This window comes from Peromyscus californicus, unplaced genomic scaffold (genome assembly GCF_007827085.1).
Source record: "Peromyscus californicus insignis strain IS unplaced genomic scaffold, ASM782708v3 Scaffold_16__1_contigs__length_79575227, whole genome shotgun sequence".
NCBI classification, from domain to species: Eukaryota; Metazoa; Chordata; class Mammalia; order Rodentia; family Cricetidae; genus Peromyscus; species Peromyscus californicus.
Genome location: NW_026294458.1, coordinates 39994834 through 40011661, shown reverse-complemented (window position 1 = coordinate 40011661; position 16828 = coordinate 39994834). Strand labels below are relative to the sequence as shown.

Here is a 16828-nt window from a genome sequence, read left to right as displayed (position 1 = left end):
ATACAACACAGGTGAGCACCACCAGAAATACTTCAGATTCATTTCATGCTTTATTTTTCACTAAGTTTTGGTCATTGTGTGCTCAGAAACTTTTTACTATTGTCAACACTCTCCTGAACTGTGGGGCGTTTACCCAACCACCCCCACAGTTCCCCAGAGTTTTCTTGAGTGCGAGCAGCAGGAAATATTAGATAGAAGGATTTATTGCAGAGAATATCGCGGAGATAAACAGATAGAAAATAAAGGATAGCCTCGAGAGGGCCTGGAACCTATTCCAACGGGCCCTGACTGTCTCTGCCCCAGGGTTTTTATAGAGACGCCAGGGGGTGGAGCAAAAGTCCTCCTCCCCCAGCACAGCCAAGTGCAGACCATCCCAGACACCTGCACTCAGGCCCGTGGTCCTAATCATCCTCTATGCAGACCTGCTGGGTAAAGCCACGAGGAACCCGAGAACGGGCTCCCACACTGAACTTTACATTAAGTTGTGTGACTACGTATGGGGTCATGACTGATTGTTTAAGAAGCTATGCTGTAGGAGAAGATTCAATGAGACTAAAGAATTGAGTATTATAAGCTGCAAGGAGTTTTGTCTTACAATCCATTGTTTAACCAGTTTATGCTTTATAATTGAGTCTTCATGACTGTTTTGCATTGGTTTATTGTGCAACAGCAGTTAGAGCAGGTCCTACTCATTTCCTGAATCAGAAAAAGAATTCTGATTATTTAAAAACATGTTGCTTCCCAAAAGGATGTCCAGTGCATGGTGTTGAGCTTATCTTTATTAATTATGGAAGAGTCACTGTTTAACACATTAAACACCTGAATTCATTGTTTCCATGTATGACTTGATGACTCATTTACAGTCCCCTCGGCTCTAATGATAGAATGAAACCATGCTATAAAAATTTCCTCACATAAACATTTTAAACTAATTCCTAAACACCTACCTATTATTATTATGCTTTTGTAATGAAATTGTTAAAATTGGCACCTTGTTAAAAGTCACACTGTAGGCAGTTTCACAGAGAGCTAGACTGAAGCTGTTGCTGCTGTTAAATATGAAAGGTTCAGGGTTGCTAATTGAGGAACAAGATGTCATAGGCTCAGGCATGTCACTTTATCATCATAATAAAGTCATTAGTCACATAACTCAGGGAAGGTACTTGGTCTTCAAAAGAGATTCTTTTTCCTTGTGCTAAGTGGGAGCAACAACGCCACTGCAGGATTTTTCTCTCTGAGGTTAGATAACAAAGAAATGGTTTCCCGAGTGCCTGGTGCACTCTGCACTCTGGCTTGCTCCAGCTCTTATAATCCCATGACCTGGAGTCTTACCTTTGTTGACTCTTGCCTTTCTGGTAATCATTTACTCAAGGACAGAAGTGATGCAACCGAAGGGTGCCTGTAGTTAAAGCAGGAGTACAACCCATCAAAAGGTGAAGATATCATATAACCAAGGCTTCCCCACCCCTTTTCCTATTGGAGCACATTTATTTTTAAAAGATTTCTTAAAAATAATGTTTTTGAAGGAATAGGAGACCATGGTAAATGAAGACCACATGAGAATAGGAAGAAGCAAAGTGCTAGAGAGGCCCACAGAAATCCACAAAGATACCCCCACAACAGACTGCTGGCAGTGGTCGAGAGACAGCCCGAACTGACCTACTCTGGTGATGGGACGGCCAAACACCCTAATTGTCATGCTAGAACTCTCATCCAATGACTGAGGGATCTGGATGCAGAGATCCATGGCTAGGCCCCGGGTGGATCTCTGGGAGTCCAATTAGAGAGAATGAGGAGGGTTTATATGAGCGAGAATTGTTGAGACCAAGGTTGGATAAAGCACAGGGACAAATAGCCAAATGAATGGAAACACATGAACTATGAACCAATGGCTGAGGGGTCACCAACTGCATCAGGCCCTCTGAATGGGTGAGACAGTTGATTGGCTTGATCTGTTTGGGAGGCATCCAGGCAGTGGGACCGGGTCTTGTGCTCATTGCATGAGTTGACTGTTTGAAACCTGGGGCCTATGCAGGATCTCTTGGTTCGGCCTGGGAGGAGGGGACTGGACCTACCTGGACTGAGTCTACCAGGTTGATCTCAGTCCGCGGGGGAGGCTTTGCCCTGGAGGAGGTGGGAATGGGGGGTGGGCTGGGGGGAAGGTGAAGGGGGCCAGAGGGGGGAGAACAAGGGAATCCGTGGCTGATATGTAGAACTGAATTGCATTGCAAAATAAAAATAAAAAATTTAAAAAAATAATGTTTTTGATACTCAAACCCTTCCATGTATACCCCTTTGCTTTCTTTCAAATTCATGATCTCTTTATATATTTACATTAAATATATAATTATGACCTGTCCAGTCTTTATAATATTACTGTATGCATGTTTTCAAGGCTAACCATTTGAGAGTGAATATCCAATTGGTGTGTTCTTCCCTCCTGCTCTCAGCTTTCCTTAATTGCCTGAAGTTCTTTGTGCAGGGTTGAGACCTTTCCCCATCCACATTAAGGACACTTTTCTTTGCAACAGGCAGAGACTATTACAAAAAACCACAACCAACCAAAATTCAGAGTTTTGGAGCTCTGTTCTAACTGATACATCTATAACAACTCCTGTACCTAAGGCTCAGGGAACATTGTGTAATAGCGCGAGGAAAGGCTGTAAGAGCCAGAGGAACGAGGTGTTTGCTGTGACATGGTGTCTCCTAGAGTTGTCAGATTCTTTTTTAAAGATCAGTTTTGTATTTATGGCAGTATGAAGTAGCAGGTACAGATATTTCCCACTTAGCCATAATTCCAGTCAAGAAAGAATAAGAGACAGTTCAGTATCCTGAGACCCTATTTGTTTTTGGTTATACCCTCCCCTCTTTTAATAATGCACTTGGCAGTTCAATTTCTTCACCTGTACATGCTATGGATATACACACTCCTCTCTCTAAACAGTGCACCTAGCAATCTCAGAACTCTCTGAAACCTCTGTCTGCATTAGCACTGCTAACTCTGAACAGTAGGTTAAGTCTCCTAGCTTCCAATAAACATCAGATTTAGATAGTTTCTACTCGAATGTATTCCCAGCGTACTCAAGTATAAATAATAAAAGGATCAGTTTGGCCAGAACTGCTTTGAAATGCCTGTGTAATAAAACAAAATTATGATATCTAGTAAACTTTTAGGAAGACTCTTCTTTTTAACATCTTATGCCTATGCATCATTAGGCATGCATATGATTAAGTCAGATGCATTATGGGGACATGTGCAGTAGAAAAATGATTTGACCTAATTTATCAAACAAACAGAGATGCCCTTTAGTAACCAATCTCTATGTCTTGAACTCCATAAAAGAAACTTCAAACAATAATTGGGGTTCTTAAGTACTCTTACTCATGTGGCTGGCACACTCTCCATATTGATGGTGTCTCCCTCTCTGATCTGTACAAAGCATTGCTTTGCTCTGAATAAAGTAACTGGTTTTGCTTCTTTTGCAAATTTGTAGGAGCATTTATTGTCATCTCCTTGGATAAGAAGCCAGTACCTGGGAAACACTTGGCCTTGACCCCAACCACTGGTAGTATCTCCACACACAGGCTCCACATAATCTCCCATTATCGACATCTCCCATCAGAGTGGTCCAGCTGATGCCATCAGTGAACCTACACTATCACCTCGTTTTTACCTTTAGTCAATATTTTACCTTAGACTTCACTTTTGGTTTTGTACAGTTTGTAGTTTAGACAAATGTACAACCACACACATACATGTGTACACTATTGTGACAGCGTCAAGGATGGTTACATGCCAAGAAATGGATTTCTATTTTAGAAAATCCTTTGGCAATTTTGTTGTATTTTGATAACTTCTATCTCCTATTATTTTCGCTTATCCTCTTTCTATTCCTATTGAACCTCCTTTCCCCCAACAAACTCCTTCTTACTTTCATGTTTTTTTGTGTGATCCATTTAGTTTATTTAAGGTTACATGAGCATGGGAAGGGGGTTATTTATTTATTATTAATATTTATTGGAGAATGGATGACTCCTCAATGGTGCAACCACTGAGGAAAATGATTCCTTCCTCCCTGGCAACCATTAACTACCAGTTGGTGCTGTGGGATGGTCTGTATGCCAAATTGCTCTGATTGGTCAATAAATAAAACACTGATTGGCTAGTGGCCAGGCAGGAAGTATAGGCGGGACTAACAGAGAGAACAGGAAGGCGGAAGGAGAGACTGCCAGCCGCTGCCATGACAAGCAGCATGTGAAGATGCCGGTAAGCCACGAGCCACGTGGCAAGGTATAGATTTATGGAAATGGATTAATTTAAGCTATAAGAACAGTTAGCAAGAAGCCTGCCACGGCCATATAGTTTGTAAGCAATATAAGTCTCTGTGTTTACTTGGTTGGGTCTGAGCGGCTGTGGGACTGGCGGGTGACAGAGATTTGTCCTGACTGTGGGCAAGGCAGGAAAACTCTAGCTACCAGTTGGTTCACAGGGAGGGGGTGGGGCCTCACGAATCCCTTCCTTATACGTAATGGAATGTTGATGGCATAGTCTTGGAAAGGTATTGGTTGGATGCTCACAGCTGCTGTGAGTTCATAAATGCCATAGGCATGTCATGTCCACCAAGCAGTGTGGAAACTAAATACTGTGTCAGTGAGAACCTGTGACATGGAACCAGGGAGCGCACAGGACTTTGACTGGGGGGGTGTTGGGCATACACAATGCAAGCAGCACTCTTCTGTGACATAAGTACTCTTCTGGTGTGTGTGTGTGTACTTTGCTGGAGTGTGAGCACTATTCTGTGATGTAAGTACTCTTCTGGTGTGTGTGTGTGTGTGTGTGTGTGTGTGTGTGTGTGTGTGTGTCTGTACTTTGCTGTAGTGTGAGCACTATTTTGTGGCATAGGAGTGTACTTTGCTGTAGTGTGAGCACTGTTCTGTGATATAAGTACTCTTCTGGTGTGTGTGTGTAGTGTGTGTGTGTGTGTGTACTTTGCTGTAGTGTGAGCACTACTCTGTAGTGTTAGTACTCTTGTTTTGTGTGGATTATGTTAGTGTGTGGCTACTCTTCTGTTTGGGAACCAGTGCAACTATGTAGTTACTGAGCCAATAGCAGTGGCCACTCTCTACTGTGTACAGGGATCCCAGTGGCCAGGGGAAACTCAGAGTGTGGGAAGATCCTGACCTGAATACTGGGGCCCTTTCACAGTGTGAAGGAAAGAGGGATAAAGTTGTTTACAGCTACTTAGGATATGGTCTAATGACCTTTTGGAGCCATATAGTTGGAGAGAATAAAAATTCCAACATGTCTTACTAGCAAGCAAATATTTTTTAAGAAGGAAGTTTCTCTTTGTCACCAATTAGAGCTATCTTTTATGCCCATTTTCCATAAAATCACACACCAAAGCACAAAAATGGAAAAAATCAATGATATAAGGTGATATTAAGTGTATGCTTTATACTGTGACCAAAACTCTTGGCATGTATTTTCAGGCTTCTTGATGGAAGAACACATTTATATAAACATCTCTATTTTACTCCCAATCTCAATATTTAAGTTATCCCCCACTCCCACCCTTGATACTAGGTCACTGCAGAGAACTGGGTAAATTATTTTAAAATAGAGAAGCAAGAAATTATTCCTATAGCACAAAGAAAACCTTAGATGACTTGGTTTGCTTTAACACTGTCAATCTGTGGTATGGCTCTTCTGGGGATCCCTGTGTCTCCCCATTTCAGGCCCCCTCCCCTCTCTCAGCTCCTCTCCACTCTAGCACACCAGGGCCTCCTTTCCTGCCGGCAAGTTCCTTCTACGGCAGGGCCTCTGCTCCAAAGGGAGCCGGCATCCCCTACTGAGTGCCCGCAGATTGGAACTCAATCATCAGTTCTTCACAGAACCCTGGTACACATGTGTCTCCTGTGGTTTTCAGCCAGTGCTGAGAAGAGGACCTTCTTCACAGGACCCTAGTACACATGTGTCTCCTGTGAAAAACGCCAGTGCTGAGAAACGCACCTAAGTCTGCTTTGCTCCCCGCTTGTCCACAGGACCCAGTACCATGGCTGACCAACAGCAACTGGACTACACAGATTTACCTCAGGGAGTGTAGTAGTTTTACAAATCTTCAACCATTGTTTTCTTGTTGATAAAAGATATCTGTCTGCATAAATCAGCTAGCTAGGGTTGCCATAACTACCACAGAATGGGTTGCTGAAGCAATGGAAATTAGCATCCTAAAGTTCTGCAGCCTGGCCAGGCAGTGGTGGCACACGCCATTAATCCCAGCACCCGGGAGGCAGAGGCAGGAGGATCTCTATGAGTACGAGGCCAACCTGGGCTACAGAGTGAGTTCCTCGAAGGCGCAAAGCTACACAGAGAAACCCTTTCTCGAAAAACAAAAACAAAAACAAAAACAAAAACAAAAACAAAAACAAAAACAAAAACAAACAAACAACAACAAAAGAAAGAAAGTTCTGTAGCCCGGAAATCCCCCAGTTCTGCACTCTTCCTATTTTGGAGGATGCTGCTTGCTGTCTTCAGATAGTGTTTCCATTGGGAGCAGGTATCAGCTGTCTCTCTGTCATGCAAATTTCCTCTTCTTATAAAACATTGGTACATTTCAGGTACCACCACCACCACCACCACCCCCCACCCCCCCCCCACCCCCCCGCCATAAATGCCTCATTTTCACTTAACATCTGTAAAGACCTCACTGCTAAACACATTCACATTCGGTGCTCTTGGGCCTTCATTACAGGAAGTCCCCTTTGGGGACTACAGCTCTGCTCATGACAATGTTGTGGACAGATTTAAGCAGGTGGGGATTTTAAGCTTGTTGACATCTACTGCCAGACCTTTTAGGAATGCCGTAGGTATTTATAGTCCCACCAGTTAAGGATGGTGGCCCCTGTCCCCCTATACTCCTACCATGCTGGTATCATTAAAGAACTTTCCATCGCTGTGGTAGTCCTTGGAAGGCTGATACAGGAAGATTGCTTGCGTGCAGGAGTTTGAGGTCAGCCTATGACAGTGAAACCCTGTCACAAAACATAAAGGAAAAGAAAAACTATGTATAGATTAAACCAAAAGGTAAGATTTTTGAATATGCGCAATGATATGCACAAACCGTTTTTGAAAACCCGATATTTTATTCTGTAAAATGCATATACAAATACTTCCAACATGGGAAATGGGTGAGAGAGGAAATGCCATCACAGCACAGCTAGAGGTGGTCATGCACAAGGAGACAGGAGATGGGCGGGCTGCATCAGCACCTCACAGTGCCCACAGTATGCTGAAATACCAGGAACCTGAGTACTTCTCATGGCTGAGGAAAATGCAACAGAAATGGCAGGTTCTGTGATGAGAAAAACTTAGAAATAGAATCGAAACCAATTCCACTCGAGGCATATCTTATAGCAGAAATAAAAGGGAAAGAGACCAACAGGGTTTGGAACACCCACGTTCATAGTAGGTTGCTGACCTCTGACCGGACCTCCAGTCTAAGAAGTGTGAGGATGAGCCAGTACTGCTACCTGAGGTGGTGATGGCGAGGCTTTGTGACAGAGGTCACCCCTGAGTGACCAACAGACTGGTCTGTGGCATTTTAATATTGGGATCCACTAGCAAGGAACATCTGAGGACTGGGCCTTGTGTACACACCAAAATCTTAGGTTTGTGAAAAGGAATTTCTGTTTTGAACTATGAATTTTAAACCATAACTGGACTCAAACATCTTTATCAACCAAAATAGGGATCACTATAATCAACACCTTTTAAAGAGTTTCAAAATTTAGATTTATCCATTTCATGTGTGAGTATGAGTATTTTGCCTGTATGTATGTATATGCATCATGTGCATGTTGGTGCCCATGGAGGTTAGAAGAGGGCACCGGAACTTTAACTCCTGGAACTGGAGTTAAAGGTGGTTGTGAATCACCATGAGGGTGCTAGGAATCAAACCCAGGTCCCCTGTAAGAGCAACAACTGCCCTTAACTGTTGAACCTTCTCTTCAGCCCCCAATGAACACATTTTTTTTTTTTGGCCAATAAGAAATAAGTTTGTTTATTCATGCAATGTAGAAATCCCTGCTTTGGAACTCAATGAGCTCTTGAAACCATTCTGCATCCCATTGGTTGTGGAAGTGATTTCCCTGGAAACAGTTGTCCAGATGCTTGAAGAAGTCATAGTCGGTTTGCTAGCGGATGGGTGGACATGGAGATAAGACAAAACTCTGTAGTCTAACTTGTTGACCTTCTGAAGCACTGGCTGTGTAGAGTTTGGTCAGGGGAAGAATTCAGCCCTTCCTCTTGACTGATGCTGGCTACAGGCATTGCAATTTTCATTGCTACTTGCTGAGCATACTTCTCAGACATCACAGCTTCATTGGGATGCGTGATGGTTCAGGCTGGCAGAATGCTGCCAACAGTGACCATGACTTTTCTGGATGCAAGCTTGATCTTCTTGATCTTACGACGTGTCTTGGACCTTTCCCCAATCCAACCACTGAGCTGGATGCTGCTGGTTATCCTTTGCAATCCACTTTTGTCACACACCACAATTCAACTGACAAATGACTATTGTTTCACAGAACAGTAGAAAAAGCTCAGAACGGTCATTTAAAAAATGTTTGGTCAGCTCACGAGACACACTGACCTTTTTTAAAAAAATCTTTTCATTGTATTTTAAATGCTAACAACCTTCAGATGGTCCATGTTGAGTTCTTTGGCAACTTCTCATGTAGTTGTAAAAGATTATCTTTGATGATTGCTCTCAACTGGTCATTCATCAACTGGTCATTGTCAACTTCCCACAGCCAGCAGCTATGATCCCCATCTTCAAAGCTCCTGTCTCTTTTGCAGAACCTGACCCATCTCTGAAGTATATATCTGTTAGCAGTTGCTGGGCCACATGTATTGTTGATGCTGAGAGTTGTCACTAATGTTTTGCAGCCCGTTTCGAACTCAAAGAAGAAAATAGCTCAGATTTTCTTTTTGTCTAATATTATTAGCACAATATAAAATAAATACGATAAATATATAGCCAATAGATATAGCCCAAACATAAAGCGAGAAATATGCATTAAAATGGTATATAGCACAGTCATATTTGTTAAGAATGTATTCTAATACCAAACAGCAAATTTTACCAATGTAAAATTCACAATTACTTTTCACCAGCCAAATAGCAGCAGGTGTTCAGTCTCCTTAGTTCCTTGACCCCATTGCCTGGGGCTCTTGGGATCTATCTTTCACCTCATAGTGAATGCTGTCTAATGTTGTGTATGAGCTCAGCATAAATCACATTGTTTGACCACATTTGGCTCATCCTCTCCTCGGGCCTACAGTGTTCCTCCTGTTGGCTATGGATTCCAGCCATTGTCCGAGATTCAAACCAAGCTGACTGACAGCAACATCCTGGACTCAACCGTGCAGGGAAAGAGACTCTTGCTCATCTTTTCCCTCTTTCGTCACTCTGCCTGCTACAGGTCTCATCTTGTAGCCCCACTTCATTAGGATTGAGAAAAGGTTTTATTTTTATTTATTTTACATGTATGTCTATATGGTGGTGGGGAGGTGTGTGCATTTGAGAGCAGAGCCTGAAGAGGGCAGAAGAGAACAGCAGATCCCCTAGAGCTGGCATTAGAGGAGTCTGTGAACTGTGGGATGTAGGTTCTAGGACTAAACTACTAAACTAGGTCCTTGTAAGAGCAGTTTGCACTCTTAACTGCCAAGTGATCTCTCCAGTCCCTTCGCTGGGACTTTATTAACACTGTAGTAGCTTAATCTGAAATCTGGTGGTCCTAGTGACATGTTTCTAAAGGCCAAGCTAAATGGCTCTTTCCTCAATCTTATCACAAGAGTCTGAAAGTCTTTAAAGAGAAAACTAAAAATCAAGTTAGCCATCTTCTAAGACTTCATAGCGCACGCACACACACACACACACACACATACACACACACACACACACACACACACACACACACACACACATATGCCCCTGAGTGGACAGCTATCTTACAATGTCCCCCAGCACCACTCAGAAGAACACTATGTCCACAGCCCCCACTCGCCCTAAAGCCCTGAGAGGTGACGGGTTCAGGGTGTATCCAAAGCGAAGCACTTGCACCATTGGACCGATTTCTAGGTAAATTTTTATACCTATGTGCAGATCAGTCACGGGAACATGAAATGCCTTGACTAGAATAACCCAGCATTTCAAGATTAAGTATTTACACAGTGACAAGGCCCTGGTTGGCTCTGTAGGCAATGAATATGGTTCTCAGTCCCGGAAAATGGAGAGTTGTGGGATTAGGCTTCGCCCAAAGCCATTTTCTTGGGACAAAATTCAGGATTGCTCTGATGCAATTTTCTGGGTTTTTCTTTGATAACAGCATATCAAAATATTATTATCACGGTCATGAAGAGGAACTAATTAGTGGACATGATATGCAAATTTCTTAATGAATGGTTTTCATCTAGAACAGTAATGGTGAGTTAGGGATTGAAAATGTGTAGGACTTTTCTGATCGCCCACATTATAACACTGGAAAGGATTGTAGTCTTGAGCCCATTTTAAAAAATGATTTTACTTATTTCTATTGTGTTTGTGTCTGTGCATATATGTGTGTGCATGTGCTTATATGCATATATGTACATCTCTGTGTGTGCATGTTTGTGTGTATATGTGCATGCATGCGTGTATATGTGTGTGTGTCTGTGTGTTTATGTATGTCTGTGTGTACATGTACATGTGTTTGTTTATGTGTGTGCATGTATAGTCTTTGTGTGTGTGTATGTGTCTCTGTGTGTGTCTATGTGTGTGTGTGAAGTACAGGTACTCTGTAGCACAAATCCAACTGGTCTTTTTTTTTTTAATATTTATTGAGATTTATTCATCAGCTAGAAACCATAATACCACTTTTTTTTTTTTTTTTTTTTGGTTTTTCGAGACAGGGTTTCTCTGTGTAGCTTTGCGCCTTTTCCTGGAACTCACTTGGTAGCCCAGGCTGGCCTCGAACTCACAGAGATCCGCCTGCCTCTGCCTCCCGAGTGCTGGGATTAAAGGCGTGCGCCACCACCGCCCGGCTCACTTGAACTGTAAGTACATGGCTGAACTGTTAATTCAGACGAAGGAGACCACCTTCAACCTTGTTCATTGAATTGATACATTGATATAGACAGGAGGGTTATTTCTCTCTGTATTAATCTTCAGTCAAAAGTGATTTAAATCCTAGTCTCAAGTTTTCTTTCTTTCTTTCTTTTTTTTAGAATTTTAAGTCTTTAATGTAAATCAGCTTTCATGAGGGATTTTTTTTCTTGTTTTTTTTTTAATTAAGAGATTTTCTATTCATTTTACATACCAACCACAGATTCCCCTGTCCTTCCTCCTCCCACCCCTTACCTTTCTCCCCCAACCCACCCCCATTCCCACCTCCTCCAAGGCAAGGTCTCCCATGGGGGAGTCAGCCTAGCCTGGTAGATTCAGCTGAGGAAGGTCCAAGCCCCTCCTCCCTGCACCAAGGCTGCACAAAGTGTCTCACCATAGGCACTAGGCTCCAAAAAGTCGGCTCATGCACTAGGGACAGGTCCTGATCCCACTGCCTGGGGGGCTCCTAAACAGTTCAAGCTAAACAACTGTCTTGCTTACCCAGAGGGCCTAGTCCAGTACCATGGGGTCTCCTCAGCTATTGGTCCACAGTTCATGCATTTCCACTAGTTTGGCTACTTGTCTTTGGGATGTTCAGGTCTTGCTGATGTAGCACCACTAGGTTCTGTTCGGTCTCTATGTTGTTGACTGTATTTTTGCACTGGCATCTACCCATCTCTTCTTCCACTACATGCAAGTTCTGTCTGTGTCTGAGTGAGCCTCTTTTGGTGCGATTGATACTCTTGGTCTAATACGAGCTCTTGGTCTAATCTGGGCTCTTGGTCCAATCTGTGCTGATGGATTCTGTGTCTCAGGGAGCAGATCTTAGGCCAATGGGCACCAGTGGGCTCTGCCTCAGGGAGCACCTATTCCCAATCGGTGCAGGGTGGGCTTATGTCTCCAGTTTTCACTGGTGTCACAGGGCTTTTTTTTTGGCAAGGAGCTGGGGAAGGGGCAGCTGGCTTGTCCCTAGGGCTCCAATGGCTTGGAGGAGGGGCATAGGATGTGCCCCCAGGGCCTAGGGGCTAGGGACCTGGTCTGCTAAGTCCGGAGATGGGGCTTTACCTGTTCCTAATCGGTCCCAATTGGTCTTATAATAAAAACCTGGAGCCAGATATCGGGGTAAATGCTGAAAGATCAGAGGAAACAAGCCACAGCCACTTCTCACCTTGCCAACTCCTCAGCCAAAAGGGGAAGGATCCTGTCTCCACGAATGCTCAGACTGAATGCCCCCGAGTCCTGTCCCCTCCCGCCTTATATGCCTTTCTCTGCCCAGCCATATCACTTCCGTCTCAACCTAGTCCTGGGATTAAAGGTGTGTGCCACCACTGTCTGGCCTCTGTGTCTAACTCTGTGGCTGGCTCTGCCCTCTGATCTTCAGACAAGCTTTATTTGTTAGCGCATACACAAAATATTGATTGCCACATGCTCCGGCCATGATATGTATTGTGTTCGCATGTGTGTGGATGTCTATGTACGTGTGCGTGTATGTGCGTCTTTGTGTGCGTGTTGTATGTGTGTGTATGTGTGTGTGTGCGCACATGCATGTGTGAAGTACAGGTGCTCCTGCCGTGATGGGCATTTGGAGGTCAGCGGTTGACTTTCTGGAGCTGTTCTCCTTTCACCTTGAATTCCAGGGAGTGCACTTAGGTCGTCAGACTTGAAGGACGAGCACTTTTACCCGATAAGCCATCTTGGTGGTTCACGAGCATATTTTGTGTTGGCATCTCCAGAGGTTGGGAAGATCTTTTCCCAGAGCATGGCATTGCTATATGTGTCTAGAATACAGTGGGTGGCTGTATGGTGTCAAGGAGCACATCAGGCTGTGTGGGAAATGGAGGCTGTGAGCACCACCTGCTTGAAACAGTTGTGTAGGGCACAGTCACTGGAGCGCCAGGTGGCAGGCAGGGTGAAGGTGATGCCGACTTTAATGAGTTCTGCTGCCTGAACATCAATCCACTGTCCCAGGATGGTAGAGTACAGATGACCTTGAAAGAGCACCTTCCAAAGAGGATGAGGGGATCCGGGGTCAAGATGACCCCTGAAAACTTTCCCAGGCCTGGGGTGTGTGTGTGTGTGTGTGTGTGTGTGTGTGTGTGTGTGTGTGTGTGTGTGTGTAGTGTAGTGTAGTTGGACAAATGCTTCAGGGTCTCATTTTCTGATCCCAATCCTCTGCCATTTAGGAGAACTTAGTCTCCGCGTTTGAAGAGAAAGCCCAGGGCCAGGAAGGCTATAGCTGTGGAGCAGCCGATGATCATGAAGACTGACAGGGAAGGCTGGCTGCTGATGGGCAGCTTCAGGTTTTCCAGCAGCTTGATGGGGAGCATTATTCTGATCTGATGTACTTGCCTTGGCCAGGCTAGCACTCCCTGGCATCACACTGCTATGCAGCCCAGGGATGCAGGCAGCGCCCTCCTGCTGTGTCAGAGGTGGCATGTAGCTTCTTAGGATGGTACAGGATGAAAAGCCAGTCTGGAGCCATTGGTGGTGTGAATAGCACAAGCAATTTTACCACCTGGAATTTCCCTTTCTTTCGTACTGTATGCATCCATGCATTCAATATACATTAGAGAACTCATGGAAAGCCTGGATACTTGTCAATGAAGTACAGCCCTTGATGTGCTTGCACACACATTCTAGTGACATAGGGAAACGCTGGGCACAATTACCCATATTCTTGATTGCAGATATACAATGATACAAATGAGTAATGCAAGGTCCTGGGATAACATCTGTTAGATGTAGACAACACCTACAGCAATTAGAGTGGGAGGCAAAGGCTTTGGTAGAGATACAGGTTCTGCTGAGAGTAATGAATGACCAGCCCTGTCTAAGCTGCAAAGAAATGTGCTGTGGAATGATTGTTCTGTGCGCTGTGAATATTTATTACTCTTGTTGGTTAATAAAAAAGCTCATTGGCCTATATTAAGGCAGAATAAGGCTAGGTGGGAAAGCCAAACTGAAAAACTGAAAATGTGGTGGTGGAGGGGGAAGGGTGGAGGAAAGGAAGGTGGAGTCAGGCAGATGTGAGCCAGCCACTCAGGAAGCAAGATGTGCTAGAGGACAGGTAAAGCCACAAGTCACATGGCAATACATAGATTAATAGAAATGGGTTAATTGAAATGTAAGAGCTAGTTAGTAATAAGCCTGAGCTATTGGCCAAGCATTTGTAATTGCTATAAGCCTGTGTGTGTTTATTTGGGACCAGGCAATTGGGATAGAAAAACTCCACATACAAAAATGACAGAGAAAATTTGAGTAAAAAGATTGCAATGTGCCGGGCGGTGGTGGCTCACGCCTTTAATCCCAGCACTCGGGAGGCAGAGGCAGGCGAATCTCTGTGAGTTCAAGGCCAGCCTGGACTGCCAAGTAAGTTCAAGGAAAGGCGCAAAGCTACACAGAGAAACCCTGTCTTGAAAAACCAAAAAAAAAAAAAAAAAAAAAAAAAGATTGCAATGTAGAATGCATATCATATCAAGCCAGAGGTATGCAGGAAGGAAGGAAAGGAAAGACTTTATTAATAAAAAGGAAGAAGTTCACATAGACTGCTTTGCTTAGTACAAAGTTTGTTGGTTTTAGAGAGTACAGGTGGAGGTTGACTGTTGCTCCTCAGCAGAAGTGCCCTTGCTGGTCAAACACCTTTTCTGAGTTGAACAAAATGTGTGTCTCTGTGTGAGGGCTTTATGCTTTTAATTTTTTATTTATTTTTTTTCACACAAGGTATTTTGAACAATATATATTTCACACAATACATGTTATTCCCTTCCTTCAACCCCTCCCAGACCCTCCCACGTCGCTTCCCATTCAACTTCACGTTCTTTTTCTTTGAGACAGTTCTTATTGAGACAGACAGAGCATGAACTCACATTCCTTGTACTTTCTCTGGTTTGAAATGTTTGAGCTTGCAAGAAGGAGTTCATCTTGGTATCAGTGATTTTTGCAGCCATTGAAGGGGAAAGGTGGTGGTGGCTAATGAGGGTGAAGTAGGAAGGTCTCCCATCTCCGTGCCTGGGCAGGAGAAGTGAGCTGGAGGCACTAACTAAGAACTGTGTCTTTTTGGGTTTCAACTGCTGTGATAAAACACCAATGACCAAAAGCATCCTGGGGAGAAAGAGGTTTATTTGATTTTGTAACTTATAGAACACCATTCAGGGAAGTTAGGGCAGCAACTCAAGACAGCAACTGATGCAGACGCCATGCAGGAATATGCTTATTGGCTTGCTTCTCATGGCCTACTTAGTTGTGTATAGCATCCAAGGTGGCACTCCACATTAATTATCAATCAAGAATATGTCTCATGCACTTATCCACAGGCCAATCCAACCTCAATTGAGGTTCCCTCTTCCCAAATGACTCTAGCTCATATCAAGTAGACATAAAACTAACTAGCACATAAATCGAGGCTGTCACTGAGTGCAAGACATGTGAAATGCAAAGGCGACAGAGATGAGCTTGTTATCAAGTTAACTATTGTGCCTGCCGTGGGAATCACAAAACAAATGGATCTGGGAGGTGGAGTGGATGCAGGGGGTTTGCTCCTGGGAAGGTAATATTAGGAAACCACTGCTGTGATTGGAGTAAAGATAATGTAACTTGACTGAAAGAAAGGGAATGCCTGAGAGGTGTAGTCTGCTAACTGTACATCTGGGTATGGACAGCAGCGCCTGAGTTAGTGTTCTGAAAAATAAAGAAGACTTGTCACAGTCAAAAAAGTTAAAGATCTCAGTTGGTTTTAGTTTCCATTTTGGAATTTGGAAGCATTTCTATCCATAAAATAAAAAGTATATCATTTGGTTATAATCACTTTCAAAATGATAATAATGGAACATGAGCAAGAAATAGATTAAAAAACAGAAAAAAAGGAAATTAATAAAACCCTCTCTCTCTCCCTCCCTCTCTCTCATTCCCTTCTGATTTTCCTTTTTGTTATTTGAGTCAAAGAATCTTTATATAGTTCAGGCTGGTTTGGTTCTCTGCATAGCTCAGCCTGGTATCAAACTCAGAGTCCTCCTTCCTTAGGTATATGAAGGTCAAGGGCCACAAATCAGATTAAACTCAAACATAGTCTACACTAAGCTCCACTCTGTCCATCCCCATCTCCCATTTTGTTAGTTATTGACCTTGATTGTCTGCCCGATGTTAGTCACTGGCCTGCATATTCCATCCTCCTACCTTGCATGTATCTCAAGTGCAGTGAACTTACCAAGGTCTCTTTGTTCCCACTTCTAGTGGTCAGCTTGTTCTTTAGAAGTGGCCTCATTTGTTCACAGTTAACTCTTTGTTCTTAGGGTGGTCTTGGGTCTCTTTCTTGGAAAAAGTGGGGGCTTTCATAAAAAGCCATCTACATTTGAAACAAGAATATGTAAAAGACCATTAATAACCAACATATGTCTCATGAAAGCTAGCCAGCTGGTCTGTTGACACTGGCCTTGCTTCTTAGATCAATTGTTCATGTCCTAACAGGTCCGCTTGGCTGTGTCATGCTCAACAGAAGCTAACTCCTGTCTCACTACTACAAAGTTCTAGACCTTTCAATGTTTTCTTCTTTTCATTAGTATTTGTTTCTTTCAGCTCAAAGAACTTTCTATTTTTGTAGAACACGTCTGATGGCGATTAATTCTCTCAGCTTTTATTTATCTGTGTCTATCTTTATATAAAAGAGGTGCTTTGAAGGTACATTATTC

At 43.4% G+C, this 16828-nt stretch overlaps 1 protein-coding gene and 1 pseudogene across 2 annotated transcripts in view; one reads left to right on the top strand and one right to left on the bottom strand.

The window, feature by feature from the left end:
* The window catches only part of LOC128112119 (transmembrane protein 45A-like), a 98111-nt gene that overhangs the window by 17238 nt on the left and 64045 nt on the right, over positions 1 to 16828 (top strand). The gene's annotated exons all lie outside the window — the stretch shown is intronic.
* On the bottom strand, positions 10307 to 13580 carry LOC128111431 (transmembrane protein 248-like; annotated as a pseudogene).